The sequence below is a fragment of the Helianthus annuus genome, chromosome 10 (genome assembly GCF_002127325.2).
Source record: "Helianthus annuus cultivar XRQ/B chromosome 10, HanXRQr2.0-SUNRISE, whole genome shotgun sequence".
In the NCBI taxonomy this organism is placed as follows: Eukaryota; Viridiplantae; Streptophyta; class Magnoliopsida; order Asterales; family Asteraceae; genus Helianthus; species Helianthus annuus.
The window spans coordinates 11,550,604-11,572,512 of record NC_035442.2 but is presented as its reverse complement, the minus strand read 5'-3'; positions in this window follow the sequence as shown (position 1 = coordinate 11,572,512).

The following is a 21,909-nucleotide window of genomic DNA, read 5'->3' as shown; positions in this document are numbered from 1 at the left end:
AGAGCTGGAGCGTTGTCTTCTTGTATTGCAACAAAAAGTTGTGAAGAGTTGTTGCCGTCTACAATGCACTTGAGAAATGTGCATTGAAACTTGTTTTTGTAATTTAGTTTTTGGTATCATAAACTAACTTTTTTTGTATTAAAAAACAATGAATTTGACATATTCAATTAATTTGTGAATATACATTTGACTTGGAAATTCAAAGGTCATGCGTAAAACTACGTTAAATTAATAAATTATTAATTTATTGATATATTAATATCTCATTAAATTAATAAAATATATCGGTACAACACTATTAATTTATAAAGATTTTAGTGTAGATGTGATATGTTTACTACGAACCTGTGTCATAGATAAAGATGATTGTCATAGATAAAATGGTTGATATCTATATACCTTTATTCAAGGTGCACCTAATTGTATAAAACCTTCAAAATATCTTAATCTTTTGTTATTATTTTGGTAACAATGCATTTTAGACATTCTATAAGCAATCAATTTTTTTTATTAAACTTACATATATATACTCTATACTATATTATTGCATTATTCTATCTAAAGATTCACAATTTATCTAATGGTCTAGTGGTACGATGTTTGCTCCCCTTCACCCCTCCCAAAGTGGTGTGTTTGATCAGTGAGAAGGTCACTCACCTCCACGCTCAGATGCAACCAAAGTAATACCTAACATTTTGTGATTGATTATAACATCATGTCAAAATATTATGAAAAAACAAGGATAATTGTAGGTATTATAGAGACTGAATAATATTTTACAACTTAAAACACTTAAATGCAGAAAGATTCAAAGTCTAGAGCCTGAATATATAATAATTTAGAAAACTTACCTTTCATAATTGACCGTTTATTACAAGAACAGTGGGGGACCATTTGATATAATAATAATGTGAAGTGAACTAGAGACAATTGTCAAATGGCCAGATTCTTCCAAGAAGTAGAACTACCTGAGCAAAGATGTTTACGACGAGGGTCATTGAGTAGGCTTCCTCTTCAGGACTTGTTGTTTTGGACTGAATGATGGTCCCAAGCCCAATACAATTTCTCTCCTATTTGGCTTTTGGGAAAGAGAACCCCGTCAAAGGAACTTACCTTCCCGCCTATGACCAAGGCATCAGTTCATTCATTGTTCTGGCAGAGCAACATGCGATGTGACCACTCATCTACGTTAAACGCTACGAAGGGCGCCGCTGATATTTTCGACTCAAGCCTGTAAAAGGTGAGCTATTTGCTTGTGGAGAAAGCATACATAAATTAGATAGATCTCAAGAGATCCTGCAGAAGGAACAACCTTCTGAAAATACCCGACATACCTGTTGTCTGGGAAAAGACCCAACAGTTATTGACTGGAGAGACCTCACCTCGAGTACAAAGTTCCTTTTATATAAATATGAGAGATGATCACAACGAAGTAAGTTATCAAAAATATCTCATTTAGGACTGATAAAGGCTCTCGAAACACGTTGATTGAATTCCCACATTCAATTCCGAGATCTCAACCACAAAATTTCGACTAGTTTATTACTCTCATTTACTACAAACTTTGATCCAAGGCACAAGACTTATTCTCATGCCAGAGCTTGGCACAAGATTCTCATTTACTACAAACCTCGTTTCCCAAATGGAGGAAGGAGCTCAACAGGGTGACACCCCTGACCTATGGACGATGTTCATGATTGTGCCGAGCCAGATAAGCGAGAAAACGATGTTGTTGGGAGTGGTGGGGAAGGATAAGCCCAGGAAAAAAGATAAGGAGAATGAAGGACGAGACGACGATGCCGTGGCTAAACCTTACTTACCCAAGGACCTGGCAGAGTTCTCGATGTTTACTAGACGAATAACAAAAGCATAACTACCACCTAGGTTAAAACCTCTTACCAACGTTGACAGAAACAATGATACCAAGGACCCAGAAGATCATCTCCATGCTTTCAGAGGGGCAAGACAGGTGGAACGGTGGTGCCACATGTTCGTCCAAGCTTTGACCGAGGGGGCACGACTGTGGTTTGATATCCTCCAGATGGGAAGTATCGACATTTACCAAGAACTTTGTGATAAATTCCTCGGGAATTTTAACCAACAGAAAAAGGCCATAAAAAATCCGAATGAAATATTACACATAAGACAAAAGGAAGATGAAAGAGTAGATTAGTACATGCAAAGGTTCATCAAGGAAAGTATGAATATCAAGGGTGTCCCTGAAGTTATGAAGATTAGTAGTTTCGTAAGTGGCTTGAAGCACACACAACTATGTGAAAAACTTGGGGAAGAATTCCCAGAGACCTTTGATGGTTTGATGGACAAGGTTAGAGCTTTCGTGAGGGGAAAGGATACTAGCAGCAAAGTAAAGGAGCTGGACTCCGATCCCCGGAGACCGGGTGCGTTGTCGAGATTACGCGATAAAGGTACACCTTACTCTAAACAAAAATTCAATTTGAGAGACCCAAACAAGCTTACTCCCCTTACAAGTGATGTGTGAAAAATGTATACGTTTATGTCGAACAAGATTTAAAAATGGAATCGATAACTAAATCACATACAAGAGGCGAGTGCACCGGCCACACTGTAGTGTAGATGGCAAGACCAGATATCAATCCGTGGACACTATTAGCAAACTCTCGATCAGTGCCGTTCCTACGTTTTCGGAGGCCCTAATCGAACTACGAAGTGGTGGCCCTTTTGCAAAATTATCATTTTCAATATATTTAGTAACATACACTAACAATCAAACTCATCTAATCACATTTCAACCCAAAAATCACATACAATCATAAACAAATAACAAAATTCATCAGCTTCTGATTAAAACCATCTCACCTCACAAGCAAGTTTATCCTTGAGCAACTTGTGCAGATAAATAATCACTGCATCTCTTTTCTTTTCAGCAACAATCGTGGGCTGAAAATTGAAAATGATTCCTTCTGCAGCTTTCTCTGTTGTGTTCCACTGCTGAATTCCAATTGAACAAGCATCTGATTGCGATGATGCTGGCTCCTCACCGATCAAATTCGAACCAACCACCGCGTCTTGTTTGACTCCCATAAATCAAGAACCAAAAAGGGACAATTTTTAAGAAAACCCAAATTCTATTTCGTCAAAATTCCATCTGGGTATCTCCAATCGGAGGTCAAAATTCGGGAAATTTTGACTTCTTTTGGGTTGAAATTTGAAGGAATTGCAATCGTCGGCTGATTGAGGGGTTTTTAAACACTTCAGGGTGTGGCTGATTCGAAGGAATTGCAATTGATTTAATTTGATTTGATTTTCATAATGCTTAGGCCCAAAAGAATATTATTCAATAGTTTGGCTAATATTACTGAAGGAGGAGGCCTAAAATACAAAATCTTGAGGCCCTTTAAAGTCTGGAGGCCCTAGGCCTTTGCCTAGATTCACAACCCATGGGGCCGACTCTGCTCTCGATACCGAACCTCTACCAAAAACCTAGTTAATTTTAATAATGAATTTTATGATTTTCTATTAACCTAATTAATAAGTTAAATATGAAAAACACTAAAAGAAGATTCCAAGCATACAACTCAAGACAACATATTGAACTCGGGGAACTAAATTTATGATCAGATATGGGAAAAATAGGTTAATTATGTAAGAATCTCTAGACCCATGAATAAAAACCTTGGTTTTGAATGAAAACTCTGTCTAACTCGGTAAACTCCCTAGAGATAAACCGAACCTAACAGTATGACAAGTGATGAAGTGCTAAAATGGACTGACTCGAGTTATCGACCACCAAGTCCCGCAACTATCAGGTAGAAAGTAATTTATGTATTAAAACCCTCAAGTTATGAAGCTAAAACAACCACGAACACCGAGACCCTAGGAAACTATAGATGCGAATAAACAAGTGAACCCGAGTGATCGACTATCCAAACTGCCTAACAACGCCCATCTATATCCTAGCAATTCTAAATTAGTTTTCTCACCTCTAGAAAATATTGCACGTCTTAATCAATTGAATTTGATAATTATTAAACTTAAATTAGATTTTCTCACCTTCAAGGCCTTGACTTAAAGATTAACAACCTAGACTGACTCCCGACTCTAAAGTATATTTCTAAGTTTCTAGAGCAATGAAACTAACAAATATATTATCAAACCAATCAATACCAACACACAAATAATTAGAATCGGTTTTCAAAATTATAACATGTAAATCAACAAGTTCATTCAAAACCAAAAATTAATCATTCAAACCGTTCGTCTGGTTCATCAATCCTAAGCAACCATAGCAAGTTTAGCCACTCATATTCAAATAGAAATCAAAAGCAGGTTCAAAAGATTTAAATTCAGCAAACATGTTTGAATATTCAAGTTTAAACAACCGAGTTAAATAAACAAGTTTCTAACTGAAAGCGTGAATCTTTATGTTAAACCTTTAATCTCCAAGCTTTTTTTTTCAAAAACCAAAGATCCTTGTATGATCAGTGGCAAAGCTTGAAAATTTCTAAGGGGGTTGGAAGTTACCGGACCTAAAAATTATATATAAGTAATTTTTTTTTGTAAAACTGGGGGGTCGAAAACGTATATATCTAAAAAATTCTATACGAAACGTACATACATAACACTACTGAGCGAAAAGTTCGGGGTCCCCCTAAAGCTATGCCTCTGTGTATGATGCTCCTCTCGTAATGTTCTGGATCCTATTCAGCAGCCGTAGGGTTCTTTATGTGGTCTCCTCAGAAATAAACACCCCCTCTAAAATAAATAATAATCGACCCCCTCCATTAGTCTTAGGTGTTATAATTTTAGTCCAATACAACTTGTTTCTCAACATGGGCTTCTAACGAAACTTTAGAGGATGTTGGGCCAAGCCTAGTAATACAAGAAAATAATAACAAGAGTAAACTGCCATTTTGGTCTCTGACGTTTGGTCACTTTTGCCACTTTAGTTCAAAACTCAAACTTTTTGCATCTAGGTCCCTGTGATTTCAGTGTTATTGCCATTTTGGTCCAAAAATGAAATCAGGTCATACTTGTCTTATAAAATCCTGCAATTTTGTCATTTTTCTCAGAGGCAAATCAGGTCATATTTGTCTTATAAAATATGGTATTTATTTATAAAAAAGAAATGATCATTTTGCCCCAGCGGAAAATGACAAAATAGCAGGATTTTATAAGACAAATATGACCTGATTTCATTTTTGGACCAAAATGGCAATAAAACTGAAACCACAAGGACCCAAATGTAAAAAAATTGAGTTTTGGACAAAAGTGACAAAAGTGACCAAACCACAGGGACTAAAATGGTCTTTTTGCATTCTTATTCTTCTTTTACGTGTCATGAGAACAAACACTTCTTTCAATTCATGTATACTCCATATCATCACATCATAATGGTTCTGATTATTAGGGTTGTAAACGAACACGAACACGACCTTGTTCGTGTTCATTTGTTAAGAAATATATGTGTTCGCGAACTGTTCACGAACATTTATCGAACGAGATTTTATGTTCGTGTTCGTTTGTTAAGAAAATGAACTTTTTCATGTTCGTTTGTGTTTGTTTGTTAATTTTAGGCAACGAACGTTGACGAACAAAAATGAGCACAAACTGATATTCATGAACATAAATGGAAACAAACGAACACAAACAATCGTTCATGAACCTAATATATAATACACCGACACTTATTACATATTTAATTTGTCAGAATTTTGAATTATTTAAATAAATTTAAAAACTAAAAAGTCTAATGAAGTATCGAACACAAATGAACATGTTACCGAACGTTCACGAACATAAACGAACAAACACGACCTTTGTTCATGTTTGTTCGTTTAACTAAACGAACGAAATTTCTTGTTCGTGTTCGTTTGTTTAATAAACGAACGAACACAAATGAACTTCCCGCCAAACAGTTCCCGAACTGTTCACCGAACGTTTGGTTCGTTTGCAGCCCTACTGATTATTGTTGTTTAACACCTACACAAATGAATAAAAACAAATCATTAATGTCGAATTTAATTGCATTTATACCTCTTTTTATTATTCAACATTAGCAGTTAGATAATTAACTTTATATTTCAATTACCAACGAAAATTCAAGTTTTTGTTCTATTTCTTTTTCTTTTTGTTTCAACCAAGAATCTTCTATCTACTTTAATAAAAAAAAAACCAAATTTTGAATACGTGTCATTCATAGAAAGTATCCTCAAATTTATACTTATTTTATATTAATTAAATAAATAAATAATAAATTAACATTAAATCTTATCATACTTTAATAAAATATTATCATCAAATCTAAATTGTTAATTTAATATATTTTTAAAACAAATACCTCTCTTTCCTACTTATCTTATATTAAGGGTCTATTTGGTATGGGGTAATGGAATAGATGAGAGAATGGAATGGACGAGGTAATGGAATGGACAACGGAATGAAATGGATCATTCCATTCCATTGCGATGTTTGGTTACTCATATGTGAATAGAATGAATTATTACTTTGTACAATTTGATAAACAAAAAAAGATGAAGTAACGAAACACAACTGTATTAAAAACGACAAAAATATAATTGACTCAATAATAATAATAATAATAATAATAATAATAATAATAATAATAATAATATATTAATGATAAAAAATTAGTAATAGATTTTTCATATATATTAATATTAGTATGAATATTAATAAATATAAATATAAATATAAATACAAATAAAAGTATAAGTATAATAATAATAATAATAATAATAATAATAATAATAATAATAATAACATATTTCTTTCCATTCCTTGAGGGAATGGAAAAAAAACACCTACATACCAAAGAATGGAAATTATTATATTTGGAAGGAGTTACATTCCCTTGGAATGCTCCATTCCATTACCACATGATAACCAAACATGTTTATTTTCATTCCATTAGAATGATCCATTCCATTCCACCTTTCATTCCTTCATACCAAACGCTACCTAAATACTAGACGGCCCTCCTAACAACCTACACCCCCTTCCCACAAATCGGGTTTTTTTAATACCCGATTTCGTGTATGGAACCGGCTTCGGGTATGATCGGCTATTGGAAAATCAGGGATTAAGAGAAATCTGACAGTGTTTAAGTACAAGTATTGAGGAGAAAAACCGCACCATATGTATCGGGGTTGGTTATGATCGGGTTCGGGTATTGAGTATTGGCACTGCAATGCGGCGGGGATTCGTTAGTTATATATCATGTTAACAAATGTTTCTCACATGACCACGAGCCTGTGTGTAAAACCGAGAAAAAATAATTAAGTTAATCTCTGACTCACGAATTGTGACAAACCTATTAAACGGGGAAAATAGACGTGCTGCGAAAAACCTGTCAAACGGGAAAAAAATAGATGAAAAAACGTTGAACCCCACATGCACGTTGAGGCGTGTTAACTTGGAAAATTTAGAACGATACGTTAAATGGAGAACTTGTGAAAGATGAAAAGTATAGGGGAACAAAGTTGAAAGTAAAAAAAAGTGTTGATGTTAAATTTGAAAAGATTTTGGGTTGAAAGTAAAAAAAAAAAATAAAGGGGTTAAATTGCAAAAGATGAAAACTTTTGAATTAGAAGTGAAAAATCAAATTAATCAAAGGGGTTAAAATACCAAAGATTGAAATTTTAGACTTAAATTGTCAAAGATTGAAACTTTAGAGTTAAAAAAGAAATCAAATTCAGATTATGAAAACAAGATAGATAAATAGATTTAGTTATATTGATATTTAATATTATTATTATGTAATAGAAGAGATAAATAGAAAAATAAGGGTGAGAAATTACGAGGGAAGGACACGTGTCTAAAAAGGATTTTTATTTATTAGTATAGTAAGACTAGATTATTAGACCCGTGTATTACACGGGTTTAAGGATATAAATTTGTAAATTTTTTAAATTTTATTTTCTCTTCATAAATTTATATAAGTGAATTTTTTAACATAGATAATGCAACAGGTGGTCATGTGTAAAAACTAATTCTTTTAGAAACAAACTAACTTCACATAGAAATTGTCATATACTTTTATTTATCGTCATGTCAAAACATAGGGCGAGAGGAAACTGTCTTTTTCAATATAAACGGAATCCTTCTATTTGGCTGTATTAAACAAAATCTAGGGGTAAACGTTCAAGTGCTATATTACTTCCGGATAATATGAGTGCCTCAATAACCTGATCACCCAGTGATAGGATCTGTCGCCGAGTTCCATTACTTAAATAATTTTTTCAATCAATATTTTTTTGATAACGTCACTGGAACACTGAACTTTGTTAATTATCAATGGTTTTGCAAGCCTAAAAATATAACTCCATTTAGGACATCCGGTGAGTATAGACTTGCATCAGAATTATTATGAAGATATTTTATCCTTAAACTCGTTTATTACATGGGTCTAGTAACATTAAAAATGTTTTCAAAGCATGGAAGTAAACCAGTTTTCAAATATCTGATTAACCTATTCTTTACCTTTTTTATTATTCTAATATAAAATAATAATTTATTTAATAGATTTTTAAACATATAGTAGAAAAATCCTTTTAAAGAATAAGAATATTTTGTCACATTGTCATTATTTGAAATTGTTTATTATAAGTAGAATTATTACTCATAACTAACTATATAGTTTAGATAAGTCAAAAGTAAATAATCAATATCTAAGTAAACAATAAAATATTTATTAGTATTAAGTTGTTAAGGAATTTTTTATTGTTTTGTAGTAATTAATTAACTAAAATTAATAATAGTGAATTGAAAGAGATAATGCCATGTGGCATTAAGTAAGCTCTTGTTTTAGTAGAAGAATGCCATGTGACATTATGTATACTTTTTTATTAGTATTAGATATAAATAATAAATTAATATTAAATGTTATCTTAATTTATTAAAAATATAATTTTTTTTATTAATTGGTATACAAAATTATATTTATTCAACTCGTGTAAAACGCGGGGTTTTTAAAAATATAACCTTTTTTTTATTATTTACTACACAAAGTTACATTTATATAACACGTGTAATACACGAAGTTTTTAAAGATATAACTTTTTATTATTTGCTATGTAAAATTAGATTTATTCAACACGTGTAATACACGGGGTTTTTAAGGATACAATTTTTTTATTATTTGGTAGATTTTTCAACCCGACTATACACGGGTTTTTAAATATACGACGTTTTTAATATTTAATATACAAAATTACATTTATTTAATATGTGTAATACAAATGGTTTTTAAAGATATAACTCTTTTTTAGATCTATTCAACACGTGTAACAGACGGGGTTTTTAAGGATGTAATATTTTTATTATTGGGTAGATTTATTCAACCCGATTATACACGGGTTTTTAAAGATACGATGTTTTTATTATTTAGTATACAAAATTACATTTATTTAATCTGTGTAATACACATGGTTTTTAAAGATATAACTATTTTTTTATTATTTGATATATAAATTACATTTATTTAACTCGTACAATATACGAGGTTCATAAAAATATAACTTTTTATTATTTAATATATAAAATTACATTTATTAAACCCGTATAATACACGTGGTTCTAACCTAGTAATAATATATGAGATGTGTTCGCATATTAACCTTTTTGGTTTGTTTTCATTTAAAACTAATAGAATCCAAATATAAACCAAATACGAGTAGACTTTAATATAAACAACCCTAAAGTCAATCAAAGGTATAGGAATAATTATATAACAATGTGTATTTTTTAGACCACATCAAATATCCCTACACTTAACCTTTTGCTTATCTCTAAGAAAAATCGTTAACAAAAATTTTCGACAAAGCACTTAACAAAATCGATAGCATCAAACAGGGTCAAAAGCAATCCACGTAATAAAAAAATACAACGGTTTCACAAAACTTACATAATTTAAATGGTCAACTAGTCAAGATAATACAATTTTAAAAACAAGGCCTACCTAATCAAGTCTCACTTACTTTCAAACAATCAAATATGCAATGCCAGCACCCTTCAAAATATCACTCATCTCTGATCTCTCAGTTAAATATATATAATTGGGGTGACTATTTCATAACCGAACTATGAAGCAAAATTATCTTACGCTTATGTGTCAATCAAATCTCCACCTAATTTCTTAGAACATAACAATGAAGCAAAATTATCATACGCTTCCACTAGGCCAATGAGGCGAAAGCCGCCTTCCAAAAATGAAAAAGCTGATGTGTAACCTTCCAACCCTAGCCACTCCGATTCCAGGAGAAGACCTGATACTATAATTATCTGCATCTAATACAACTGTTAGCACGGTGATGGTGGTGGAAAGACAAAAGTCTCAGGCACCGATATACTTTATAAGCAAGACCCTCAAAGGTCCAAAAGCACGATAGCTGCCCATGGAGAATCTGACCCTAGCATTGCTATAAGGGTCCTGACGCCTCAGAAGGTACTTTCAGGCCCACAAGATCGTGGTTCTAACGGACAACCACTATAAAAAAGTATTGAGGAGACCAGAACTCTCTGGTTGGTTGGCCAAGTGAGAGTTGGAGTTAGGAGAACACTCCATCGAGTATAAGACAAGGACAACCCTAAAAGACCAAGAGAAGGAGAAAGAGAGAACAGTCATATGAAAACTACACACAAAAGATGCTTCAAGTGAATAAGAAAACAGTATGGGAATTAGACTAATCAGCCCAGAAGGCCTCGAGCTCACTGATATTCGCTAATTTACACATATTTTAGTCCCCCGTTTTACCCCTATTTTATGCGTTTTTGGCCGTAAAACCGTCATTCGGATACTTAATTATCTACACTTTTGTTTACAGGCCTAAAACAGCATACCAGACAAGATGATAGCGAAAACGAGGACTTTCCAGACAAAACGACGAAGCTGCGAACCTTCTGTTAGAAAACTGACCTGGGCGTGTGGAACGGTCGTGCGACCTGATGCACGACCGTGCATCTCCGATAAATCATGAAAGGCCCGACAGTGAACGAGGGTGCAACTCCGCGCGCAGGGCATTGAAGGCCAACCCGGGAATGCACGGTCGTTCCAGATCTTGCACTCCGTGCGGATTCGATGATCCAGCCAACCTCGGAACTGAACGACCAGTGCGACCAGGCGTGCAACAAGAACCCGGTGATGAACGACCGTTCCATATGAAGAACGGTCGTGCGATATCGAATCTGGTCAACGATCTGATGACGTCATGCAGTATGGTGCACCATACCCAATAATTGCTTAAAGTGCACGGTCGTGCCACAGGAAGAACGACCGTGCGACATAGAAAAAATATAAAACAGAACAGAAACATTCTGTTCGACATTCTGGAATTTTGGGAGCTTCACAGGCGATTTTACAGGCTCCGGAGGCTTTGCTTTAGACCCGGATTCAAGCCACATTGTGCCGTTTAGCTCCATTACTATCCGGATTCTTAATCTTATGCTTGTTTATGGTTTGGTTTTCTGATCTTTCCATGATTTTGTTAATCTTTCAAGCATTTAGATTAATATTTATGTATTATTGTAGCCTTTGGGCAAAAACACAACAATCCCTTGCTTGATTATAACCATTAGTGTGTTAATCTTTGTTTGTAATGACATTTGGAAGTATTTTCTATGTTAATCTTTGATGATTAGTTTGCAACCTTGTTATTGATATTGATTTCTTGATTATAAGTAATTATGTTGGATGATTGATGCTTGGTTAGTTAAGATAGTTGAAAAATGAAGCTTAATTAATCTTGTATTAGTAAACTTTGAACTTGGTTAACTAGTTTAGCTTGGTTTAAATGTATGCATCATGATACTAGAAATTGTCAGTGATTTAATAAAATGTAATTATTGTTAATCAAGAGAGCTTGCCGTCACGTAAGGACCTTAACGGGTTAGATGGTGTCGTTATAAATTCTTGCCATGATTTGTTAGCTTAGTTAGTAGTTTAGGCCAAAATTGCTATCTTGGTGAATTATTATGCAAGATTTGTAAAATGAACTCGGTTGTGATTTAATCTAGTTTATGCTTGTCTCGGTGGTTGCATTGTGTTTATCGGTGTTGCTTTCCTTGATTAAGTGCGGTTAGAAAACTCCTAAAGGATGACTAACTCATTTTTAAGAGATTTTCATAGACATTTATCAATTGCACGTTAAAGAACAATTTTAGGTGGTTAAAGTGTGTTTATCGTTTTAGCTTTCCGAATGATTGTCATGTTAGGATTCCCGAAAGGGATACTAATTGTCTTAAATTGGAAAATTGACCGAATGCTTCTAGTGCCAAAACCGACTTAGTTGACATGCTGTGGTTGTGTATTAAGCAAGGCTTTTTATCTATTATCTATTATGTTTTTATTATGTATTGGTTTACGCTTACTTTAGTTTTTATAAAATCAAACAACTTATGTTTTTACCGGTAGTTTAGTGACAAAGGTCTAGTATTATTCCTCCGCCCATTTCCTTGGATCGATACTTGGTTCTTACCGATACTTTACTACATATATGACGGGGTACACTTGCCTCTTTCGTGTGTGTTTTGATGTAAAAGTAATAATCACTTTTATAAATTTAAAACCGAATCGTGTGTAATTTCATTGCAAAATTATGTATATATACGCACATGTCACTCACCTATGCTATAAGACTAGATTTTGTAAATACGAACAACACGCCTGAGTATGAAGCCCTTCTAGCAGGGCTAAGGCTAGCCCAACGGGTCAAAACATGGAACATAGAGGTTTTCATTGATTCACAATTGGTAGTCAAACAATTCAATAGAGAATACGATGCAAAAGACGAAACGATGGCAAAGTACGTAGAAAAGGGCAAAGAGCTAGCTAGTCTCTTCTAGTCCTTCAAGCTCAACCATGTACCCCGAGGGCAAAACAGGAAAGCAGATGCCTTGAGCAAGCTTGCATCCGTGGCTTTCAGGCCCTTAGCCAAATAAGTGAAAGTGGAGGTCCTGACAGCTCCGTTAATATCACACAAAGAAGTGTAACGATCGTTGTGGGAGGGGATAACTGGATGACCTTAATCCTGAAATACCTGAAAAAGGTACCCTCCTGGAGGATGAATAAGCTGCGAGAAAGGTTTGGGTCAAAGCATTGAAGTATGAGGTAATTGATGATCAATTATATCTGAGATCTTATCTAGGCCCATCCCTCAAGTGTGCGGATGAGGAGGAGGCAAAGTATGTCATCAAGGAAATCCATGAGGGGATTTCTGGTATGTATTCAGGACCTAAAATGGTAGTGGCCAAAGCTATGAATGCTGGCTTTTTCTGGCACGGGATGTACAATAGTGCCTTAGAAGAAATCAGGAAATGTGATGATTGCCAGGTACATGCTCCTACCACCCACTGACACAAACATTCAATGATTCCCGTAAACACATCATGGCCATTCCAGGAGGGGTCAAGTATGTGGTAGTCACTATTGATTACTTCACAAAATGGGCGGAAGCCAAGCCTTTGACAAAGATCACAGGGGAGCAAATGAAAAGGTTCATCTTGGACAACATTGTATGAAGGTTTGGTATCCCCCAATACATTGACAGTGACAACGGGGTACAGTTCGTGGGCAAACCTTTAAAGCCCCGGTGTTAATAAATGCATATATATATAACAATTTTTTGTCCTCGGCAGCACACCCACAAAGCAACAACTTAGTAGAAAGGGCGAATCAAAGCATAGTTGTTGGGATCAAAGGCAGGTTGGGAAGAAGGCATGAGGGATGGCTGGAAGAGTTGCCATATGTCTTATGGTCGTACCGCACAACACCAAAAAATCAAATGGAAAAACCTCATTTAGCCTCACATACGGGACAGAGGCAGTGATCCCGACAAAATTGGATCCCCGACCATGCGAATGAGATTAAGAGGAGAAGAGAATGAAAAAGATCAAAGAACAAATCTCAACTTGCTCGAAGAAAGAAGAGAGATTATGGCGGTACGAGAAGCTAAGTATAAGAGATAACTTGAAAAATATTACAACTCTCAAATGAGAAAGCATAACTTGGTTCCCGGAGACCTGGTCCTCCGGGACAATAAAGCAAGCTTGCAAGAAAGCATGGGGAAATTAGGTTCCAAGTGGGAGGGTCCCTACAGAGTCACCTGGGCCAACGAGAAAGGATCATGCAAGTTGGAGACACTGGACATGAAAGAGATTCGCAAGACGTGGAACCTGATGCAGTTGCATAGATATCAAACCTAGGAAGGTTCAAGGAAGGGAGGCACTAGCTAGAGACAACATGGAGATGAAAAAAAAATGATTAGGTGTCGGATACCCCTCTTTTGATGGTTCTTAAGAAATATTAACTCCCATATTGTTTTTACTTTTGAAAAAAGTTTGTACCAAGCTAGTTTCTGAGATGCGTTATTTTCATATCCATCTAAGTTCTAAAACTTGTGACAATATGAAAGAACGTATTAACCAAATAAAAAGGGAAAGGACCATGGCAAACATGCTTACTTGCCCAATCCCATAACAACGTGTACACAAGCGTAACAACTACGCTAAAAGCTCAACCATGGTGCAATTAAGGACAAAGTCGTTTACGTCCAAACAACAAAAAAGAGATTTTTGTAAGAAAGTTTACATCTTAAAAAGAAGTTACAAACTGAAACTATTATCCAAAACCCACTTCAAACAAGTAAGATAAATATAAAATATACTAAAAGGTAAGAAACACCAAAAAATGATGCAAAATATATTCATTAATCACAACCCACAATTGGCAAAGTTTTACAACTTAACAAAAAAGTTACAAACGAACAAGAAGAGACACAATGCAACGACTTCTAAAAAATGTCAGGTACTCCCCAAAGTCCAACAATTGTACGAACTTTGCATGAAGAGAATGATTTCACATGCACAACAAAGAGCAAACAACAAGACAAGAATGGGATAATAGATAAGGATCAACATACATAACTAGTCAATCGATAGTGCCAAGCCGATCAAAATCAGGACCCCAGGTCCTCAAAACAAACATCACAGGGACCCCAACACAAAGGTCCTGGCACAACATTATCCAAAGTTAATATTGTATGAATTACATGATACGTGGTTGAAAACCGGTGCTTGTAATTGTTTAATTTGATGTTTTTACAAAAGTTTTAGTTTCGAATTGCCTACTCTTGATTAGGTTTGTGTTTTGCAGGTCTACTGGAGTTTAAGGAGCTTTTCGGGGGCTTTACGGGTCACCGGAGTGAAAACGGGACCACCGGGAAGCAAAACGGGTCAACCGGGAGCAAGGAGTGTGAAAAACAGAAAGAATGATTCCTGGGCACCGTCGCCGACGCCCATATGAGCCGTCGCCGACGGTTGGTGTAAATGGCCGTAGCCTGATTTTCTCCGTAGACAGCTAAATAGGCCGTCGGCCAAATGTTGAGAAGCAGGCACCGTCGCCGACGGGGCTTCAGGCCGTCGGCGACGGCTCGTCAAAAGCTGGATCGCGAATTTGGGATTTTTATGTGTAGGCTCGGTTCTTATTGGGTTGTTGACCAACTAATACGGGAGTTACACTTTTGGAGGTTTTTGAACCTTGTTCTTGGAGCCTTATTCACCAACTATTCCATCTTGAATTCCATCCATCATTCCATCATCAATCCGAATCAAGAACAATCAATCATTCACAATCACCAATCCATACAAACCCTAACCATCACCATCAATCTTTCCACCATTATTCTTCGCCAAACCTTCAACATCCATCAATTCTCCATTGTTCAAGCTTCGAGATGATTTCATCCGCATTCCAAACATCCGGTGATCAAGCTTCTTCAACCATGAGCGGCTAATCATCTCGGTTTCACCCCGGTGTAGGTAGTTGTTAATTCTAGGGTTTCGAATTGTTCTTGTTTTAACTTAGTGACAATTTGTATTTGATTTTTGAAACTTTTGATAATAGTGTTACATTTGTTGCGAATTCGTGAATTGTCGAGCGATGTTAAAAGTTATGACTTCACGAAACGGTGATATGTAATTGTGCATTATCATTGTTAGGATTTACTTGTGTTGATTACAAAGTGTCTTTTTGTCCGTTCTTCGGGGCGTTGATAGTTAGTAGCACCTAAGTCACGGTACACTAAATCCGTTAATCAAATGCAATTGAGTTGAAACTAGAACTTGTAGAAATCCTAAGTTAATAATTACCGAAACCGGGTGTGATTCCTTTTTATTATTATTGTTCTAAATATCCAAAATTCGTGCAATCGTTAAGTAGTAGTTGTCAAGTAAGTAATTCAATTTCAGTAATCCAATTTCACATCTTTCAATTAAACGAAAACCCAAAAATATTTTAGCAAGCTTCATAATTGTGACAATTGTTTATAATTCATTCGAATCCATACACAAACCACATACTCTTCGTGGATCGACCCCTTACTACCACTAACACATTGTTAAGGGTAATTTGGGCTTATAAATATTATCTTTGACCGGAGTGCGACACTCCGATCAAATTTTGGCGCCGTTGCCGGGGAGTGTGTGCGCTTTGTGTTTGGATATTGTTTGAATTTTTGTGATTAACTGTTTAATTTGTTTAGCTTTCTTTTTGTACTTGTCTTTTTCCTTGTTACGCGGGGTGTGTTACTTGTGCAGGTTACAGGTAGTGCATGCGTACACGAAATTCCGGGAGGACTTCACCTTTAGTCTACGAACCGGAAATTGAACGACTTGCAAGAAGGAACCTAGCAAGCCGGTTAGAAGCAACTCTTGCTTCTAATCAAACCAACCAAACACCACCACTCACACCGACCATTGAAACCGATTCAATGGCAAACCACAACTCCAACCAAGACTTTAACCCCAACCAGAACCTCAACCCAAATCAATTCCAATCCCGAGGAACCTTTTATCCCGCTCAAGAACAACCGGGTGGTAACACCAACGCAAGACCACCTACTCCACCTTTCTGAAACCAAAACACCCAACGAACACCTCAACAACAACCCCTTCACCGACAAGCATCGTTACCTATCAACCTTGATGATCGGAATGTCAACTCCGATCGTAGAGGTAACCGTGATCGCGGCAATCCCGCAAATGAAGACCCGTTTTTCAACATCGACGATTTAAGGAATGCAATCCCCGATGATGAACCGTATAGTGTTCCCGGTTATCAATCGCCGGAACACGTAAGCATTCATACAGAAAATTCGGACGATGGGGGGTATTACGATGATCGGGCTAATGATGATGAAGATTGGGGTTATGTGAATAGGGGAAACGTCTACAATGCTAGAAGGTATGACGATGAGGAATTTGGTTACCAAAACGCCAATTATGTTGGGGAAGATGAATACGGTTACGGAGGTGGAAGAAACGATGGTTATGGGAACAACCGTCAACCACAAAACAATAACCAAAGGAACCGGAATGATGGGTTTTACAACAACAATAACAACAACAACAATGTAAACCCTAACCGGATTCCTCGTTTTGTAGGAGGTGGTAACCCAAGGGACAATCGAAGGGGGGATCAAAGAGGTGAGAGAAGGGATAATCGAAGACCGGTCGATCAAGAAGTTAATGGGCCACAACATCGTCAACAACCTCCACGGGGAGTAAATGACCGTTTCCGACCGATAGTGACCGAGAATAATTCTCCGATAGTATGCGAAAGGAGGATGTTTGATTGTAAACCACATTACATCAACATACTTCCTCACTTCAATGGGAGGTCCAACGATGAACCGTACACACATTTAACGGAGTTCTCGTCTATTTGTGATACTATTGGAGGGCATAATTTCGCACTAGAGGAAGTGAAGCTTCGGTTATTTCAATTTTCGTTGAAAGACAAGGCAAAACAGTGGTTCCTTACACTTCCGGCCAATAGTATTCGAACTTGGGAACAAATGCAACAAGCATTTTTGGATGAATACTATTCTATGGCAAAGACCGATGATGCTAGGGATGAAATTCGGTCATTCCGTCAACTTTCGAGTGAGCCTCTACATGAAGCATTTACCCGATTCAAAGAGCTAATGAGGAGATGCCCACATCACCAAATAGAAAAATGGGAGTTGGTGAAATGCTTTGTACGGGGTTTGGACGATGCAACTTGGAATCGGCTTGAGACAACAAGTAACGGTACACTCTTGAGCAATCATGAAGATGATGATTGGGAATTCTTGGAGAGGATGAGCAAACGATCCAAGGAAAAAGAATCGGCCGATAGAGCAAAAAGACACCCAGTTTCCCGGTCACTTCCCGATCTCGATTCCAAAGACCGGATTTCCACCTTAGAACGGGAAATAGCCCAACTGAAAAAGAAGAAAGAGGTGAACGCGGTTCAGTTTGCGGTTTGTGAAGAATGTGGGGATATTGGGCATGCGACCGAGCAATGTTCAATGGGGTCGAGTGGTTACACCGAAGAAGTCAATCAAGTGTATGGAGATAGAAAACAATATGATATGAACTCCAACACTTACCATCCGGGTTTGAGAAATCACCCCAACTTTCGGTATGGCAACGCTTCGAATCAAATGAACCCGAATTTCCAATCGGGTAACCAAGGAGGAAGCGGGTCATCATACCAAAACCGCCAAGGTGGTAACCAAGGAGGCTACCAACGGAATTACAACCAAGGGTACCAAGGTGGGTACCAAAAGAATTACAACAACCAAGGCGGTAACGGAAGTGGGTCAAACAACCAAACCGGTGGTGATGACTTGAGTGCCAAGATGGATGATTTGCTCAACATGCAAAAGGAGACTCACAGTGATGTCAAAGAAATAAAGAAGGCAAATGAGATCCGAGACAAAGCACACGAGGCATTGGCGAAACAAGTGGGTCAACTAGCGGAAGAAGTGGCCCAAATAAAGGGAGGCATGGGGAAGCTTCCAAGTGACACCACCATGAATCCTAAGCATCAAGGGTCGAGTTCGAGGAACACACGTGAGGTACCAATTAATAAAATTACTTTACGTAGTGGTCGTGTTGTCGATAGTGGTGTCGAAACACCAACACCCCAATTTGTTGAAGGGGTGGTGGAAGATGCGAGTGAAGATGAGCGTGAGGATGGTCAAACGGGTCAAAATAAAAATAACTTGAAAAAGAAAAACAACCCACCCGTTGGGACCATCCCCGTCCCCAAGGCTAAGGAAAAGGGTGTGGAGGCTAATACCGCCCCTTATCCCGAAGCATTGAAGGGACCGACGAAAAAGGTTGTAAACAAAAGAGGTCCACAACAAGAAGAGTTGTTGGAAATTTTCAAACAAGTAAAAATCAATTTACCTCTTTTGGATGCAATTAAACAAGTACCGTCGTATGCTAAGTACTTGAAAGATTTGTGTACCCAAAAACGCACTCACAAATTTCCAAAAAAATTAGATTTAACCGAAAACGTGAGTTCGATTCTTTCGAGTGCACTTCCACCTAAGCTCCAAGATCCGGGTGCGCCTATCATTTCAATTCAAGTAGGCGATTTTAAAATCAACCGGGCACTTCTAGATCTTGGTGCTAGTGTAAGCATTCTACCGGGTAGTTTGTATGACAAATACGAGTTTGGTCCACTTCAATCGTCAAACACCACCGTGGTGTTAGCCGATTTGACACCCAAACTACCCCGTGGAATTGTTTCGGATGTGATAGTGAAAATCGAGGATTTTTACTATCCGGTGGACTTTCTTGTACTTGATTACGTGGCCAAGGACCCAACCAAACAACCTACGGTGATTTTGGGTCGACCGTTCTTAGCAACTGCAAATGCTCAAATTGATTGCAGAACGGGAACGGTTGACATACCATTTGGAAACCGGAGGTTGAGGTTGCATGTTTTTTCCGGACTTATGAGCCCTCCAGTTGATGATGAATGCTTTATGGCAGACATTGTTGACACGTGTATACCTCTCTGCGACACAGTCGTTTATGGGGAAAACACAATGGAGGATTGTTATATGTTTGACAGGTCACATGTGGAGTTGGAGCAAAGCATAGACGAGGAAGTGAGGAGTTTGGAGGTGCTTGCGGTTAGAGAAGGAAAACCGACATGGACGCACCAAGTCGAGAGCTTACCGGAGAGCATTGATACTAAATTGAAGCCGTCTTTAGTGGAGCCTCCGGAAGTGGAGTTGAAAGCATTGCCAAAGCATCTCAAGTATGCTTATGTTGGAGAAGGCAATACTCTCCCGGTTATCATTGCATCAAATTTAACCGGAGAGCAAGAGAAAAAGTTGATGGAAGTGTTGGTCACCAATCGGGCGGCGATTGGATGGACTATTGCGGATTTGAAGGGTATTAGTCCCTCGGTAGTGATGCACAAAATCATCACGGAAGAGAATGTGACTCCCGTTCGAGATGCACAAAGGCGGTTAAATCCGAATATGCGGGAGGTCGTGAAGAAAGAAGTGTTGAAGTGGCTTGATGCGGGTATCATTTACCCGATCTCGGATAGCCAGTGGGTGAGCCCAACACAGACGGTTCCCAAGAAAGCCGGTATACAAGTCGTCAAAAATGACGCAGGTGAAGAGGTAGCTACTCGGCCGGTAACCGGGTGGCGAATTTGTATTGATTATAGGAAGTTGAATACCGCAACTTCCAAAGATCATTTTCCTTTACCTTTTATTGATCAAATAGTTGAGAAGTTATCGGGGCAAAAATTTTATTGCTTCCTAGATGGTTATTCCGGTTATAACCAAATTGCCATCCATCCGGAAGATCAAGCAAAGACTACATTTACATGTCCCTACGGTACCTTCGCATTTAGGCGGATGCCGTTTGGATTACGTAATGCTCCCGCCACCTTCCAAAGGTGCATGATGAGTATCTTTTCTGATATGGTGGGAAAGTCTTTGGAAATCTTCATGGATGATTTCTCAATTTTTGGATCATCTTTTGAGACTTGTTTGGACCAACTAGATAAAGTGTTAAAAAGATGTGTTGAAACTAGTTTGGTCCTTAGTTGGGAAAAGAGCCATTTTATGGTTCAAGAGGGAATTGTGTTGGGGCACGTAGTGTCAAGTCGTGGGATAGAGGTTGATCGTGCTAAGGTACAAGTCATATCTACTCTACCATATCCCACGACTGTTAAGGGTGTTAGGTCGTTTTTAGGTCATGCGGGGTTTTATCGGCGGTTTATTAAGGGTTTTAGTGATATAACGAAGCCTTTATGTAATTTGTTGCTAAAAGACCAACCGTTTGACTTTAATGAAAATTGCCAAAATGCTTTTAACAATTTAAAAGAAAAGTTAGTGGAGGCCCCAATCTTGCAATCGCCAAATTGGTCGTTACCTTTTGAGATTATGTGCGATGCAAGTGATTATGCGGTGGGGGCCGTGTTGGGACAACGGGTTGACAAGAAACCCGTTGCCATATACTACGCAAGTAAGACTCTTTCGGATGCACAATTGAACTACACAACCACCGAAAAAGAGCTACTTGCGGTGGTATATGCATTGGATAAATTTCGGTCTTATATATGGGGTAGTAAAGTGATTATTTATTCGGATCACACTGCAGTTAGGTACCTCATGGAGAAGAAAGATGCGAAGCCGAGATTGATCCGATGGGTGTTGTTGCTCCAAGAGTTTGATTTGGAGATACGGGACAAGAAAGGCATTGAGAATGTGGTAGCGGACCACTTGTCCTGGTTGATGGTAGACGATGATCCAAAAGCCTTCGAGATCAATGAGTCTTTCCCGGATGAGCATATAATGAAACTAGATAAATTGCCATGGTATGCTAACATTGTCAATTATCTTGTTACAGGTGATATGCCGGCACATTGGGATAGACGAAAAAGGCAACACTTCATGTCCCAAATCAAATACTATCGGTTGGAAGAACCGCATTTGTGGAAGGAGTGTGCGGATAAAGTTATACGGAGATGTATTGATGACGAAGAGATTCCGAGCGTGCTGCAACATCTACACTCGTTTGCATGTGGTGGTCACTTTAGTGGTCACAAAACGGGTC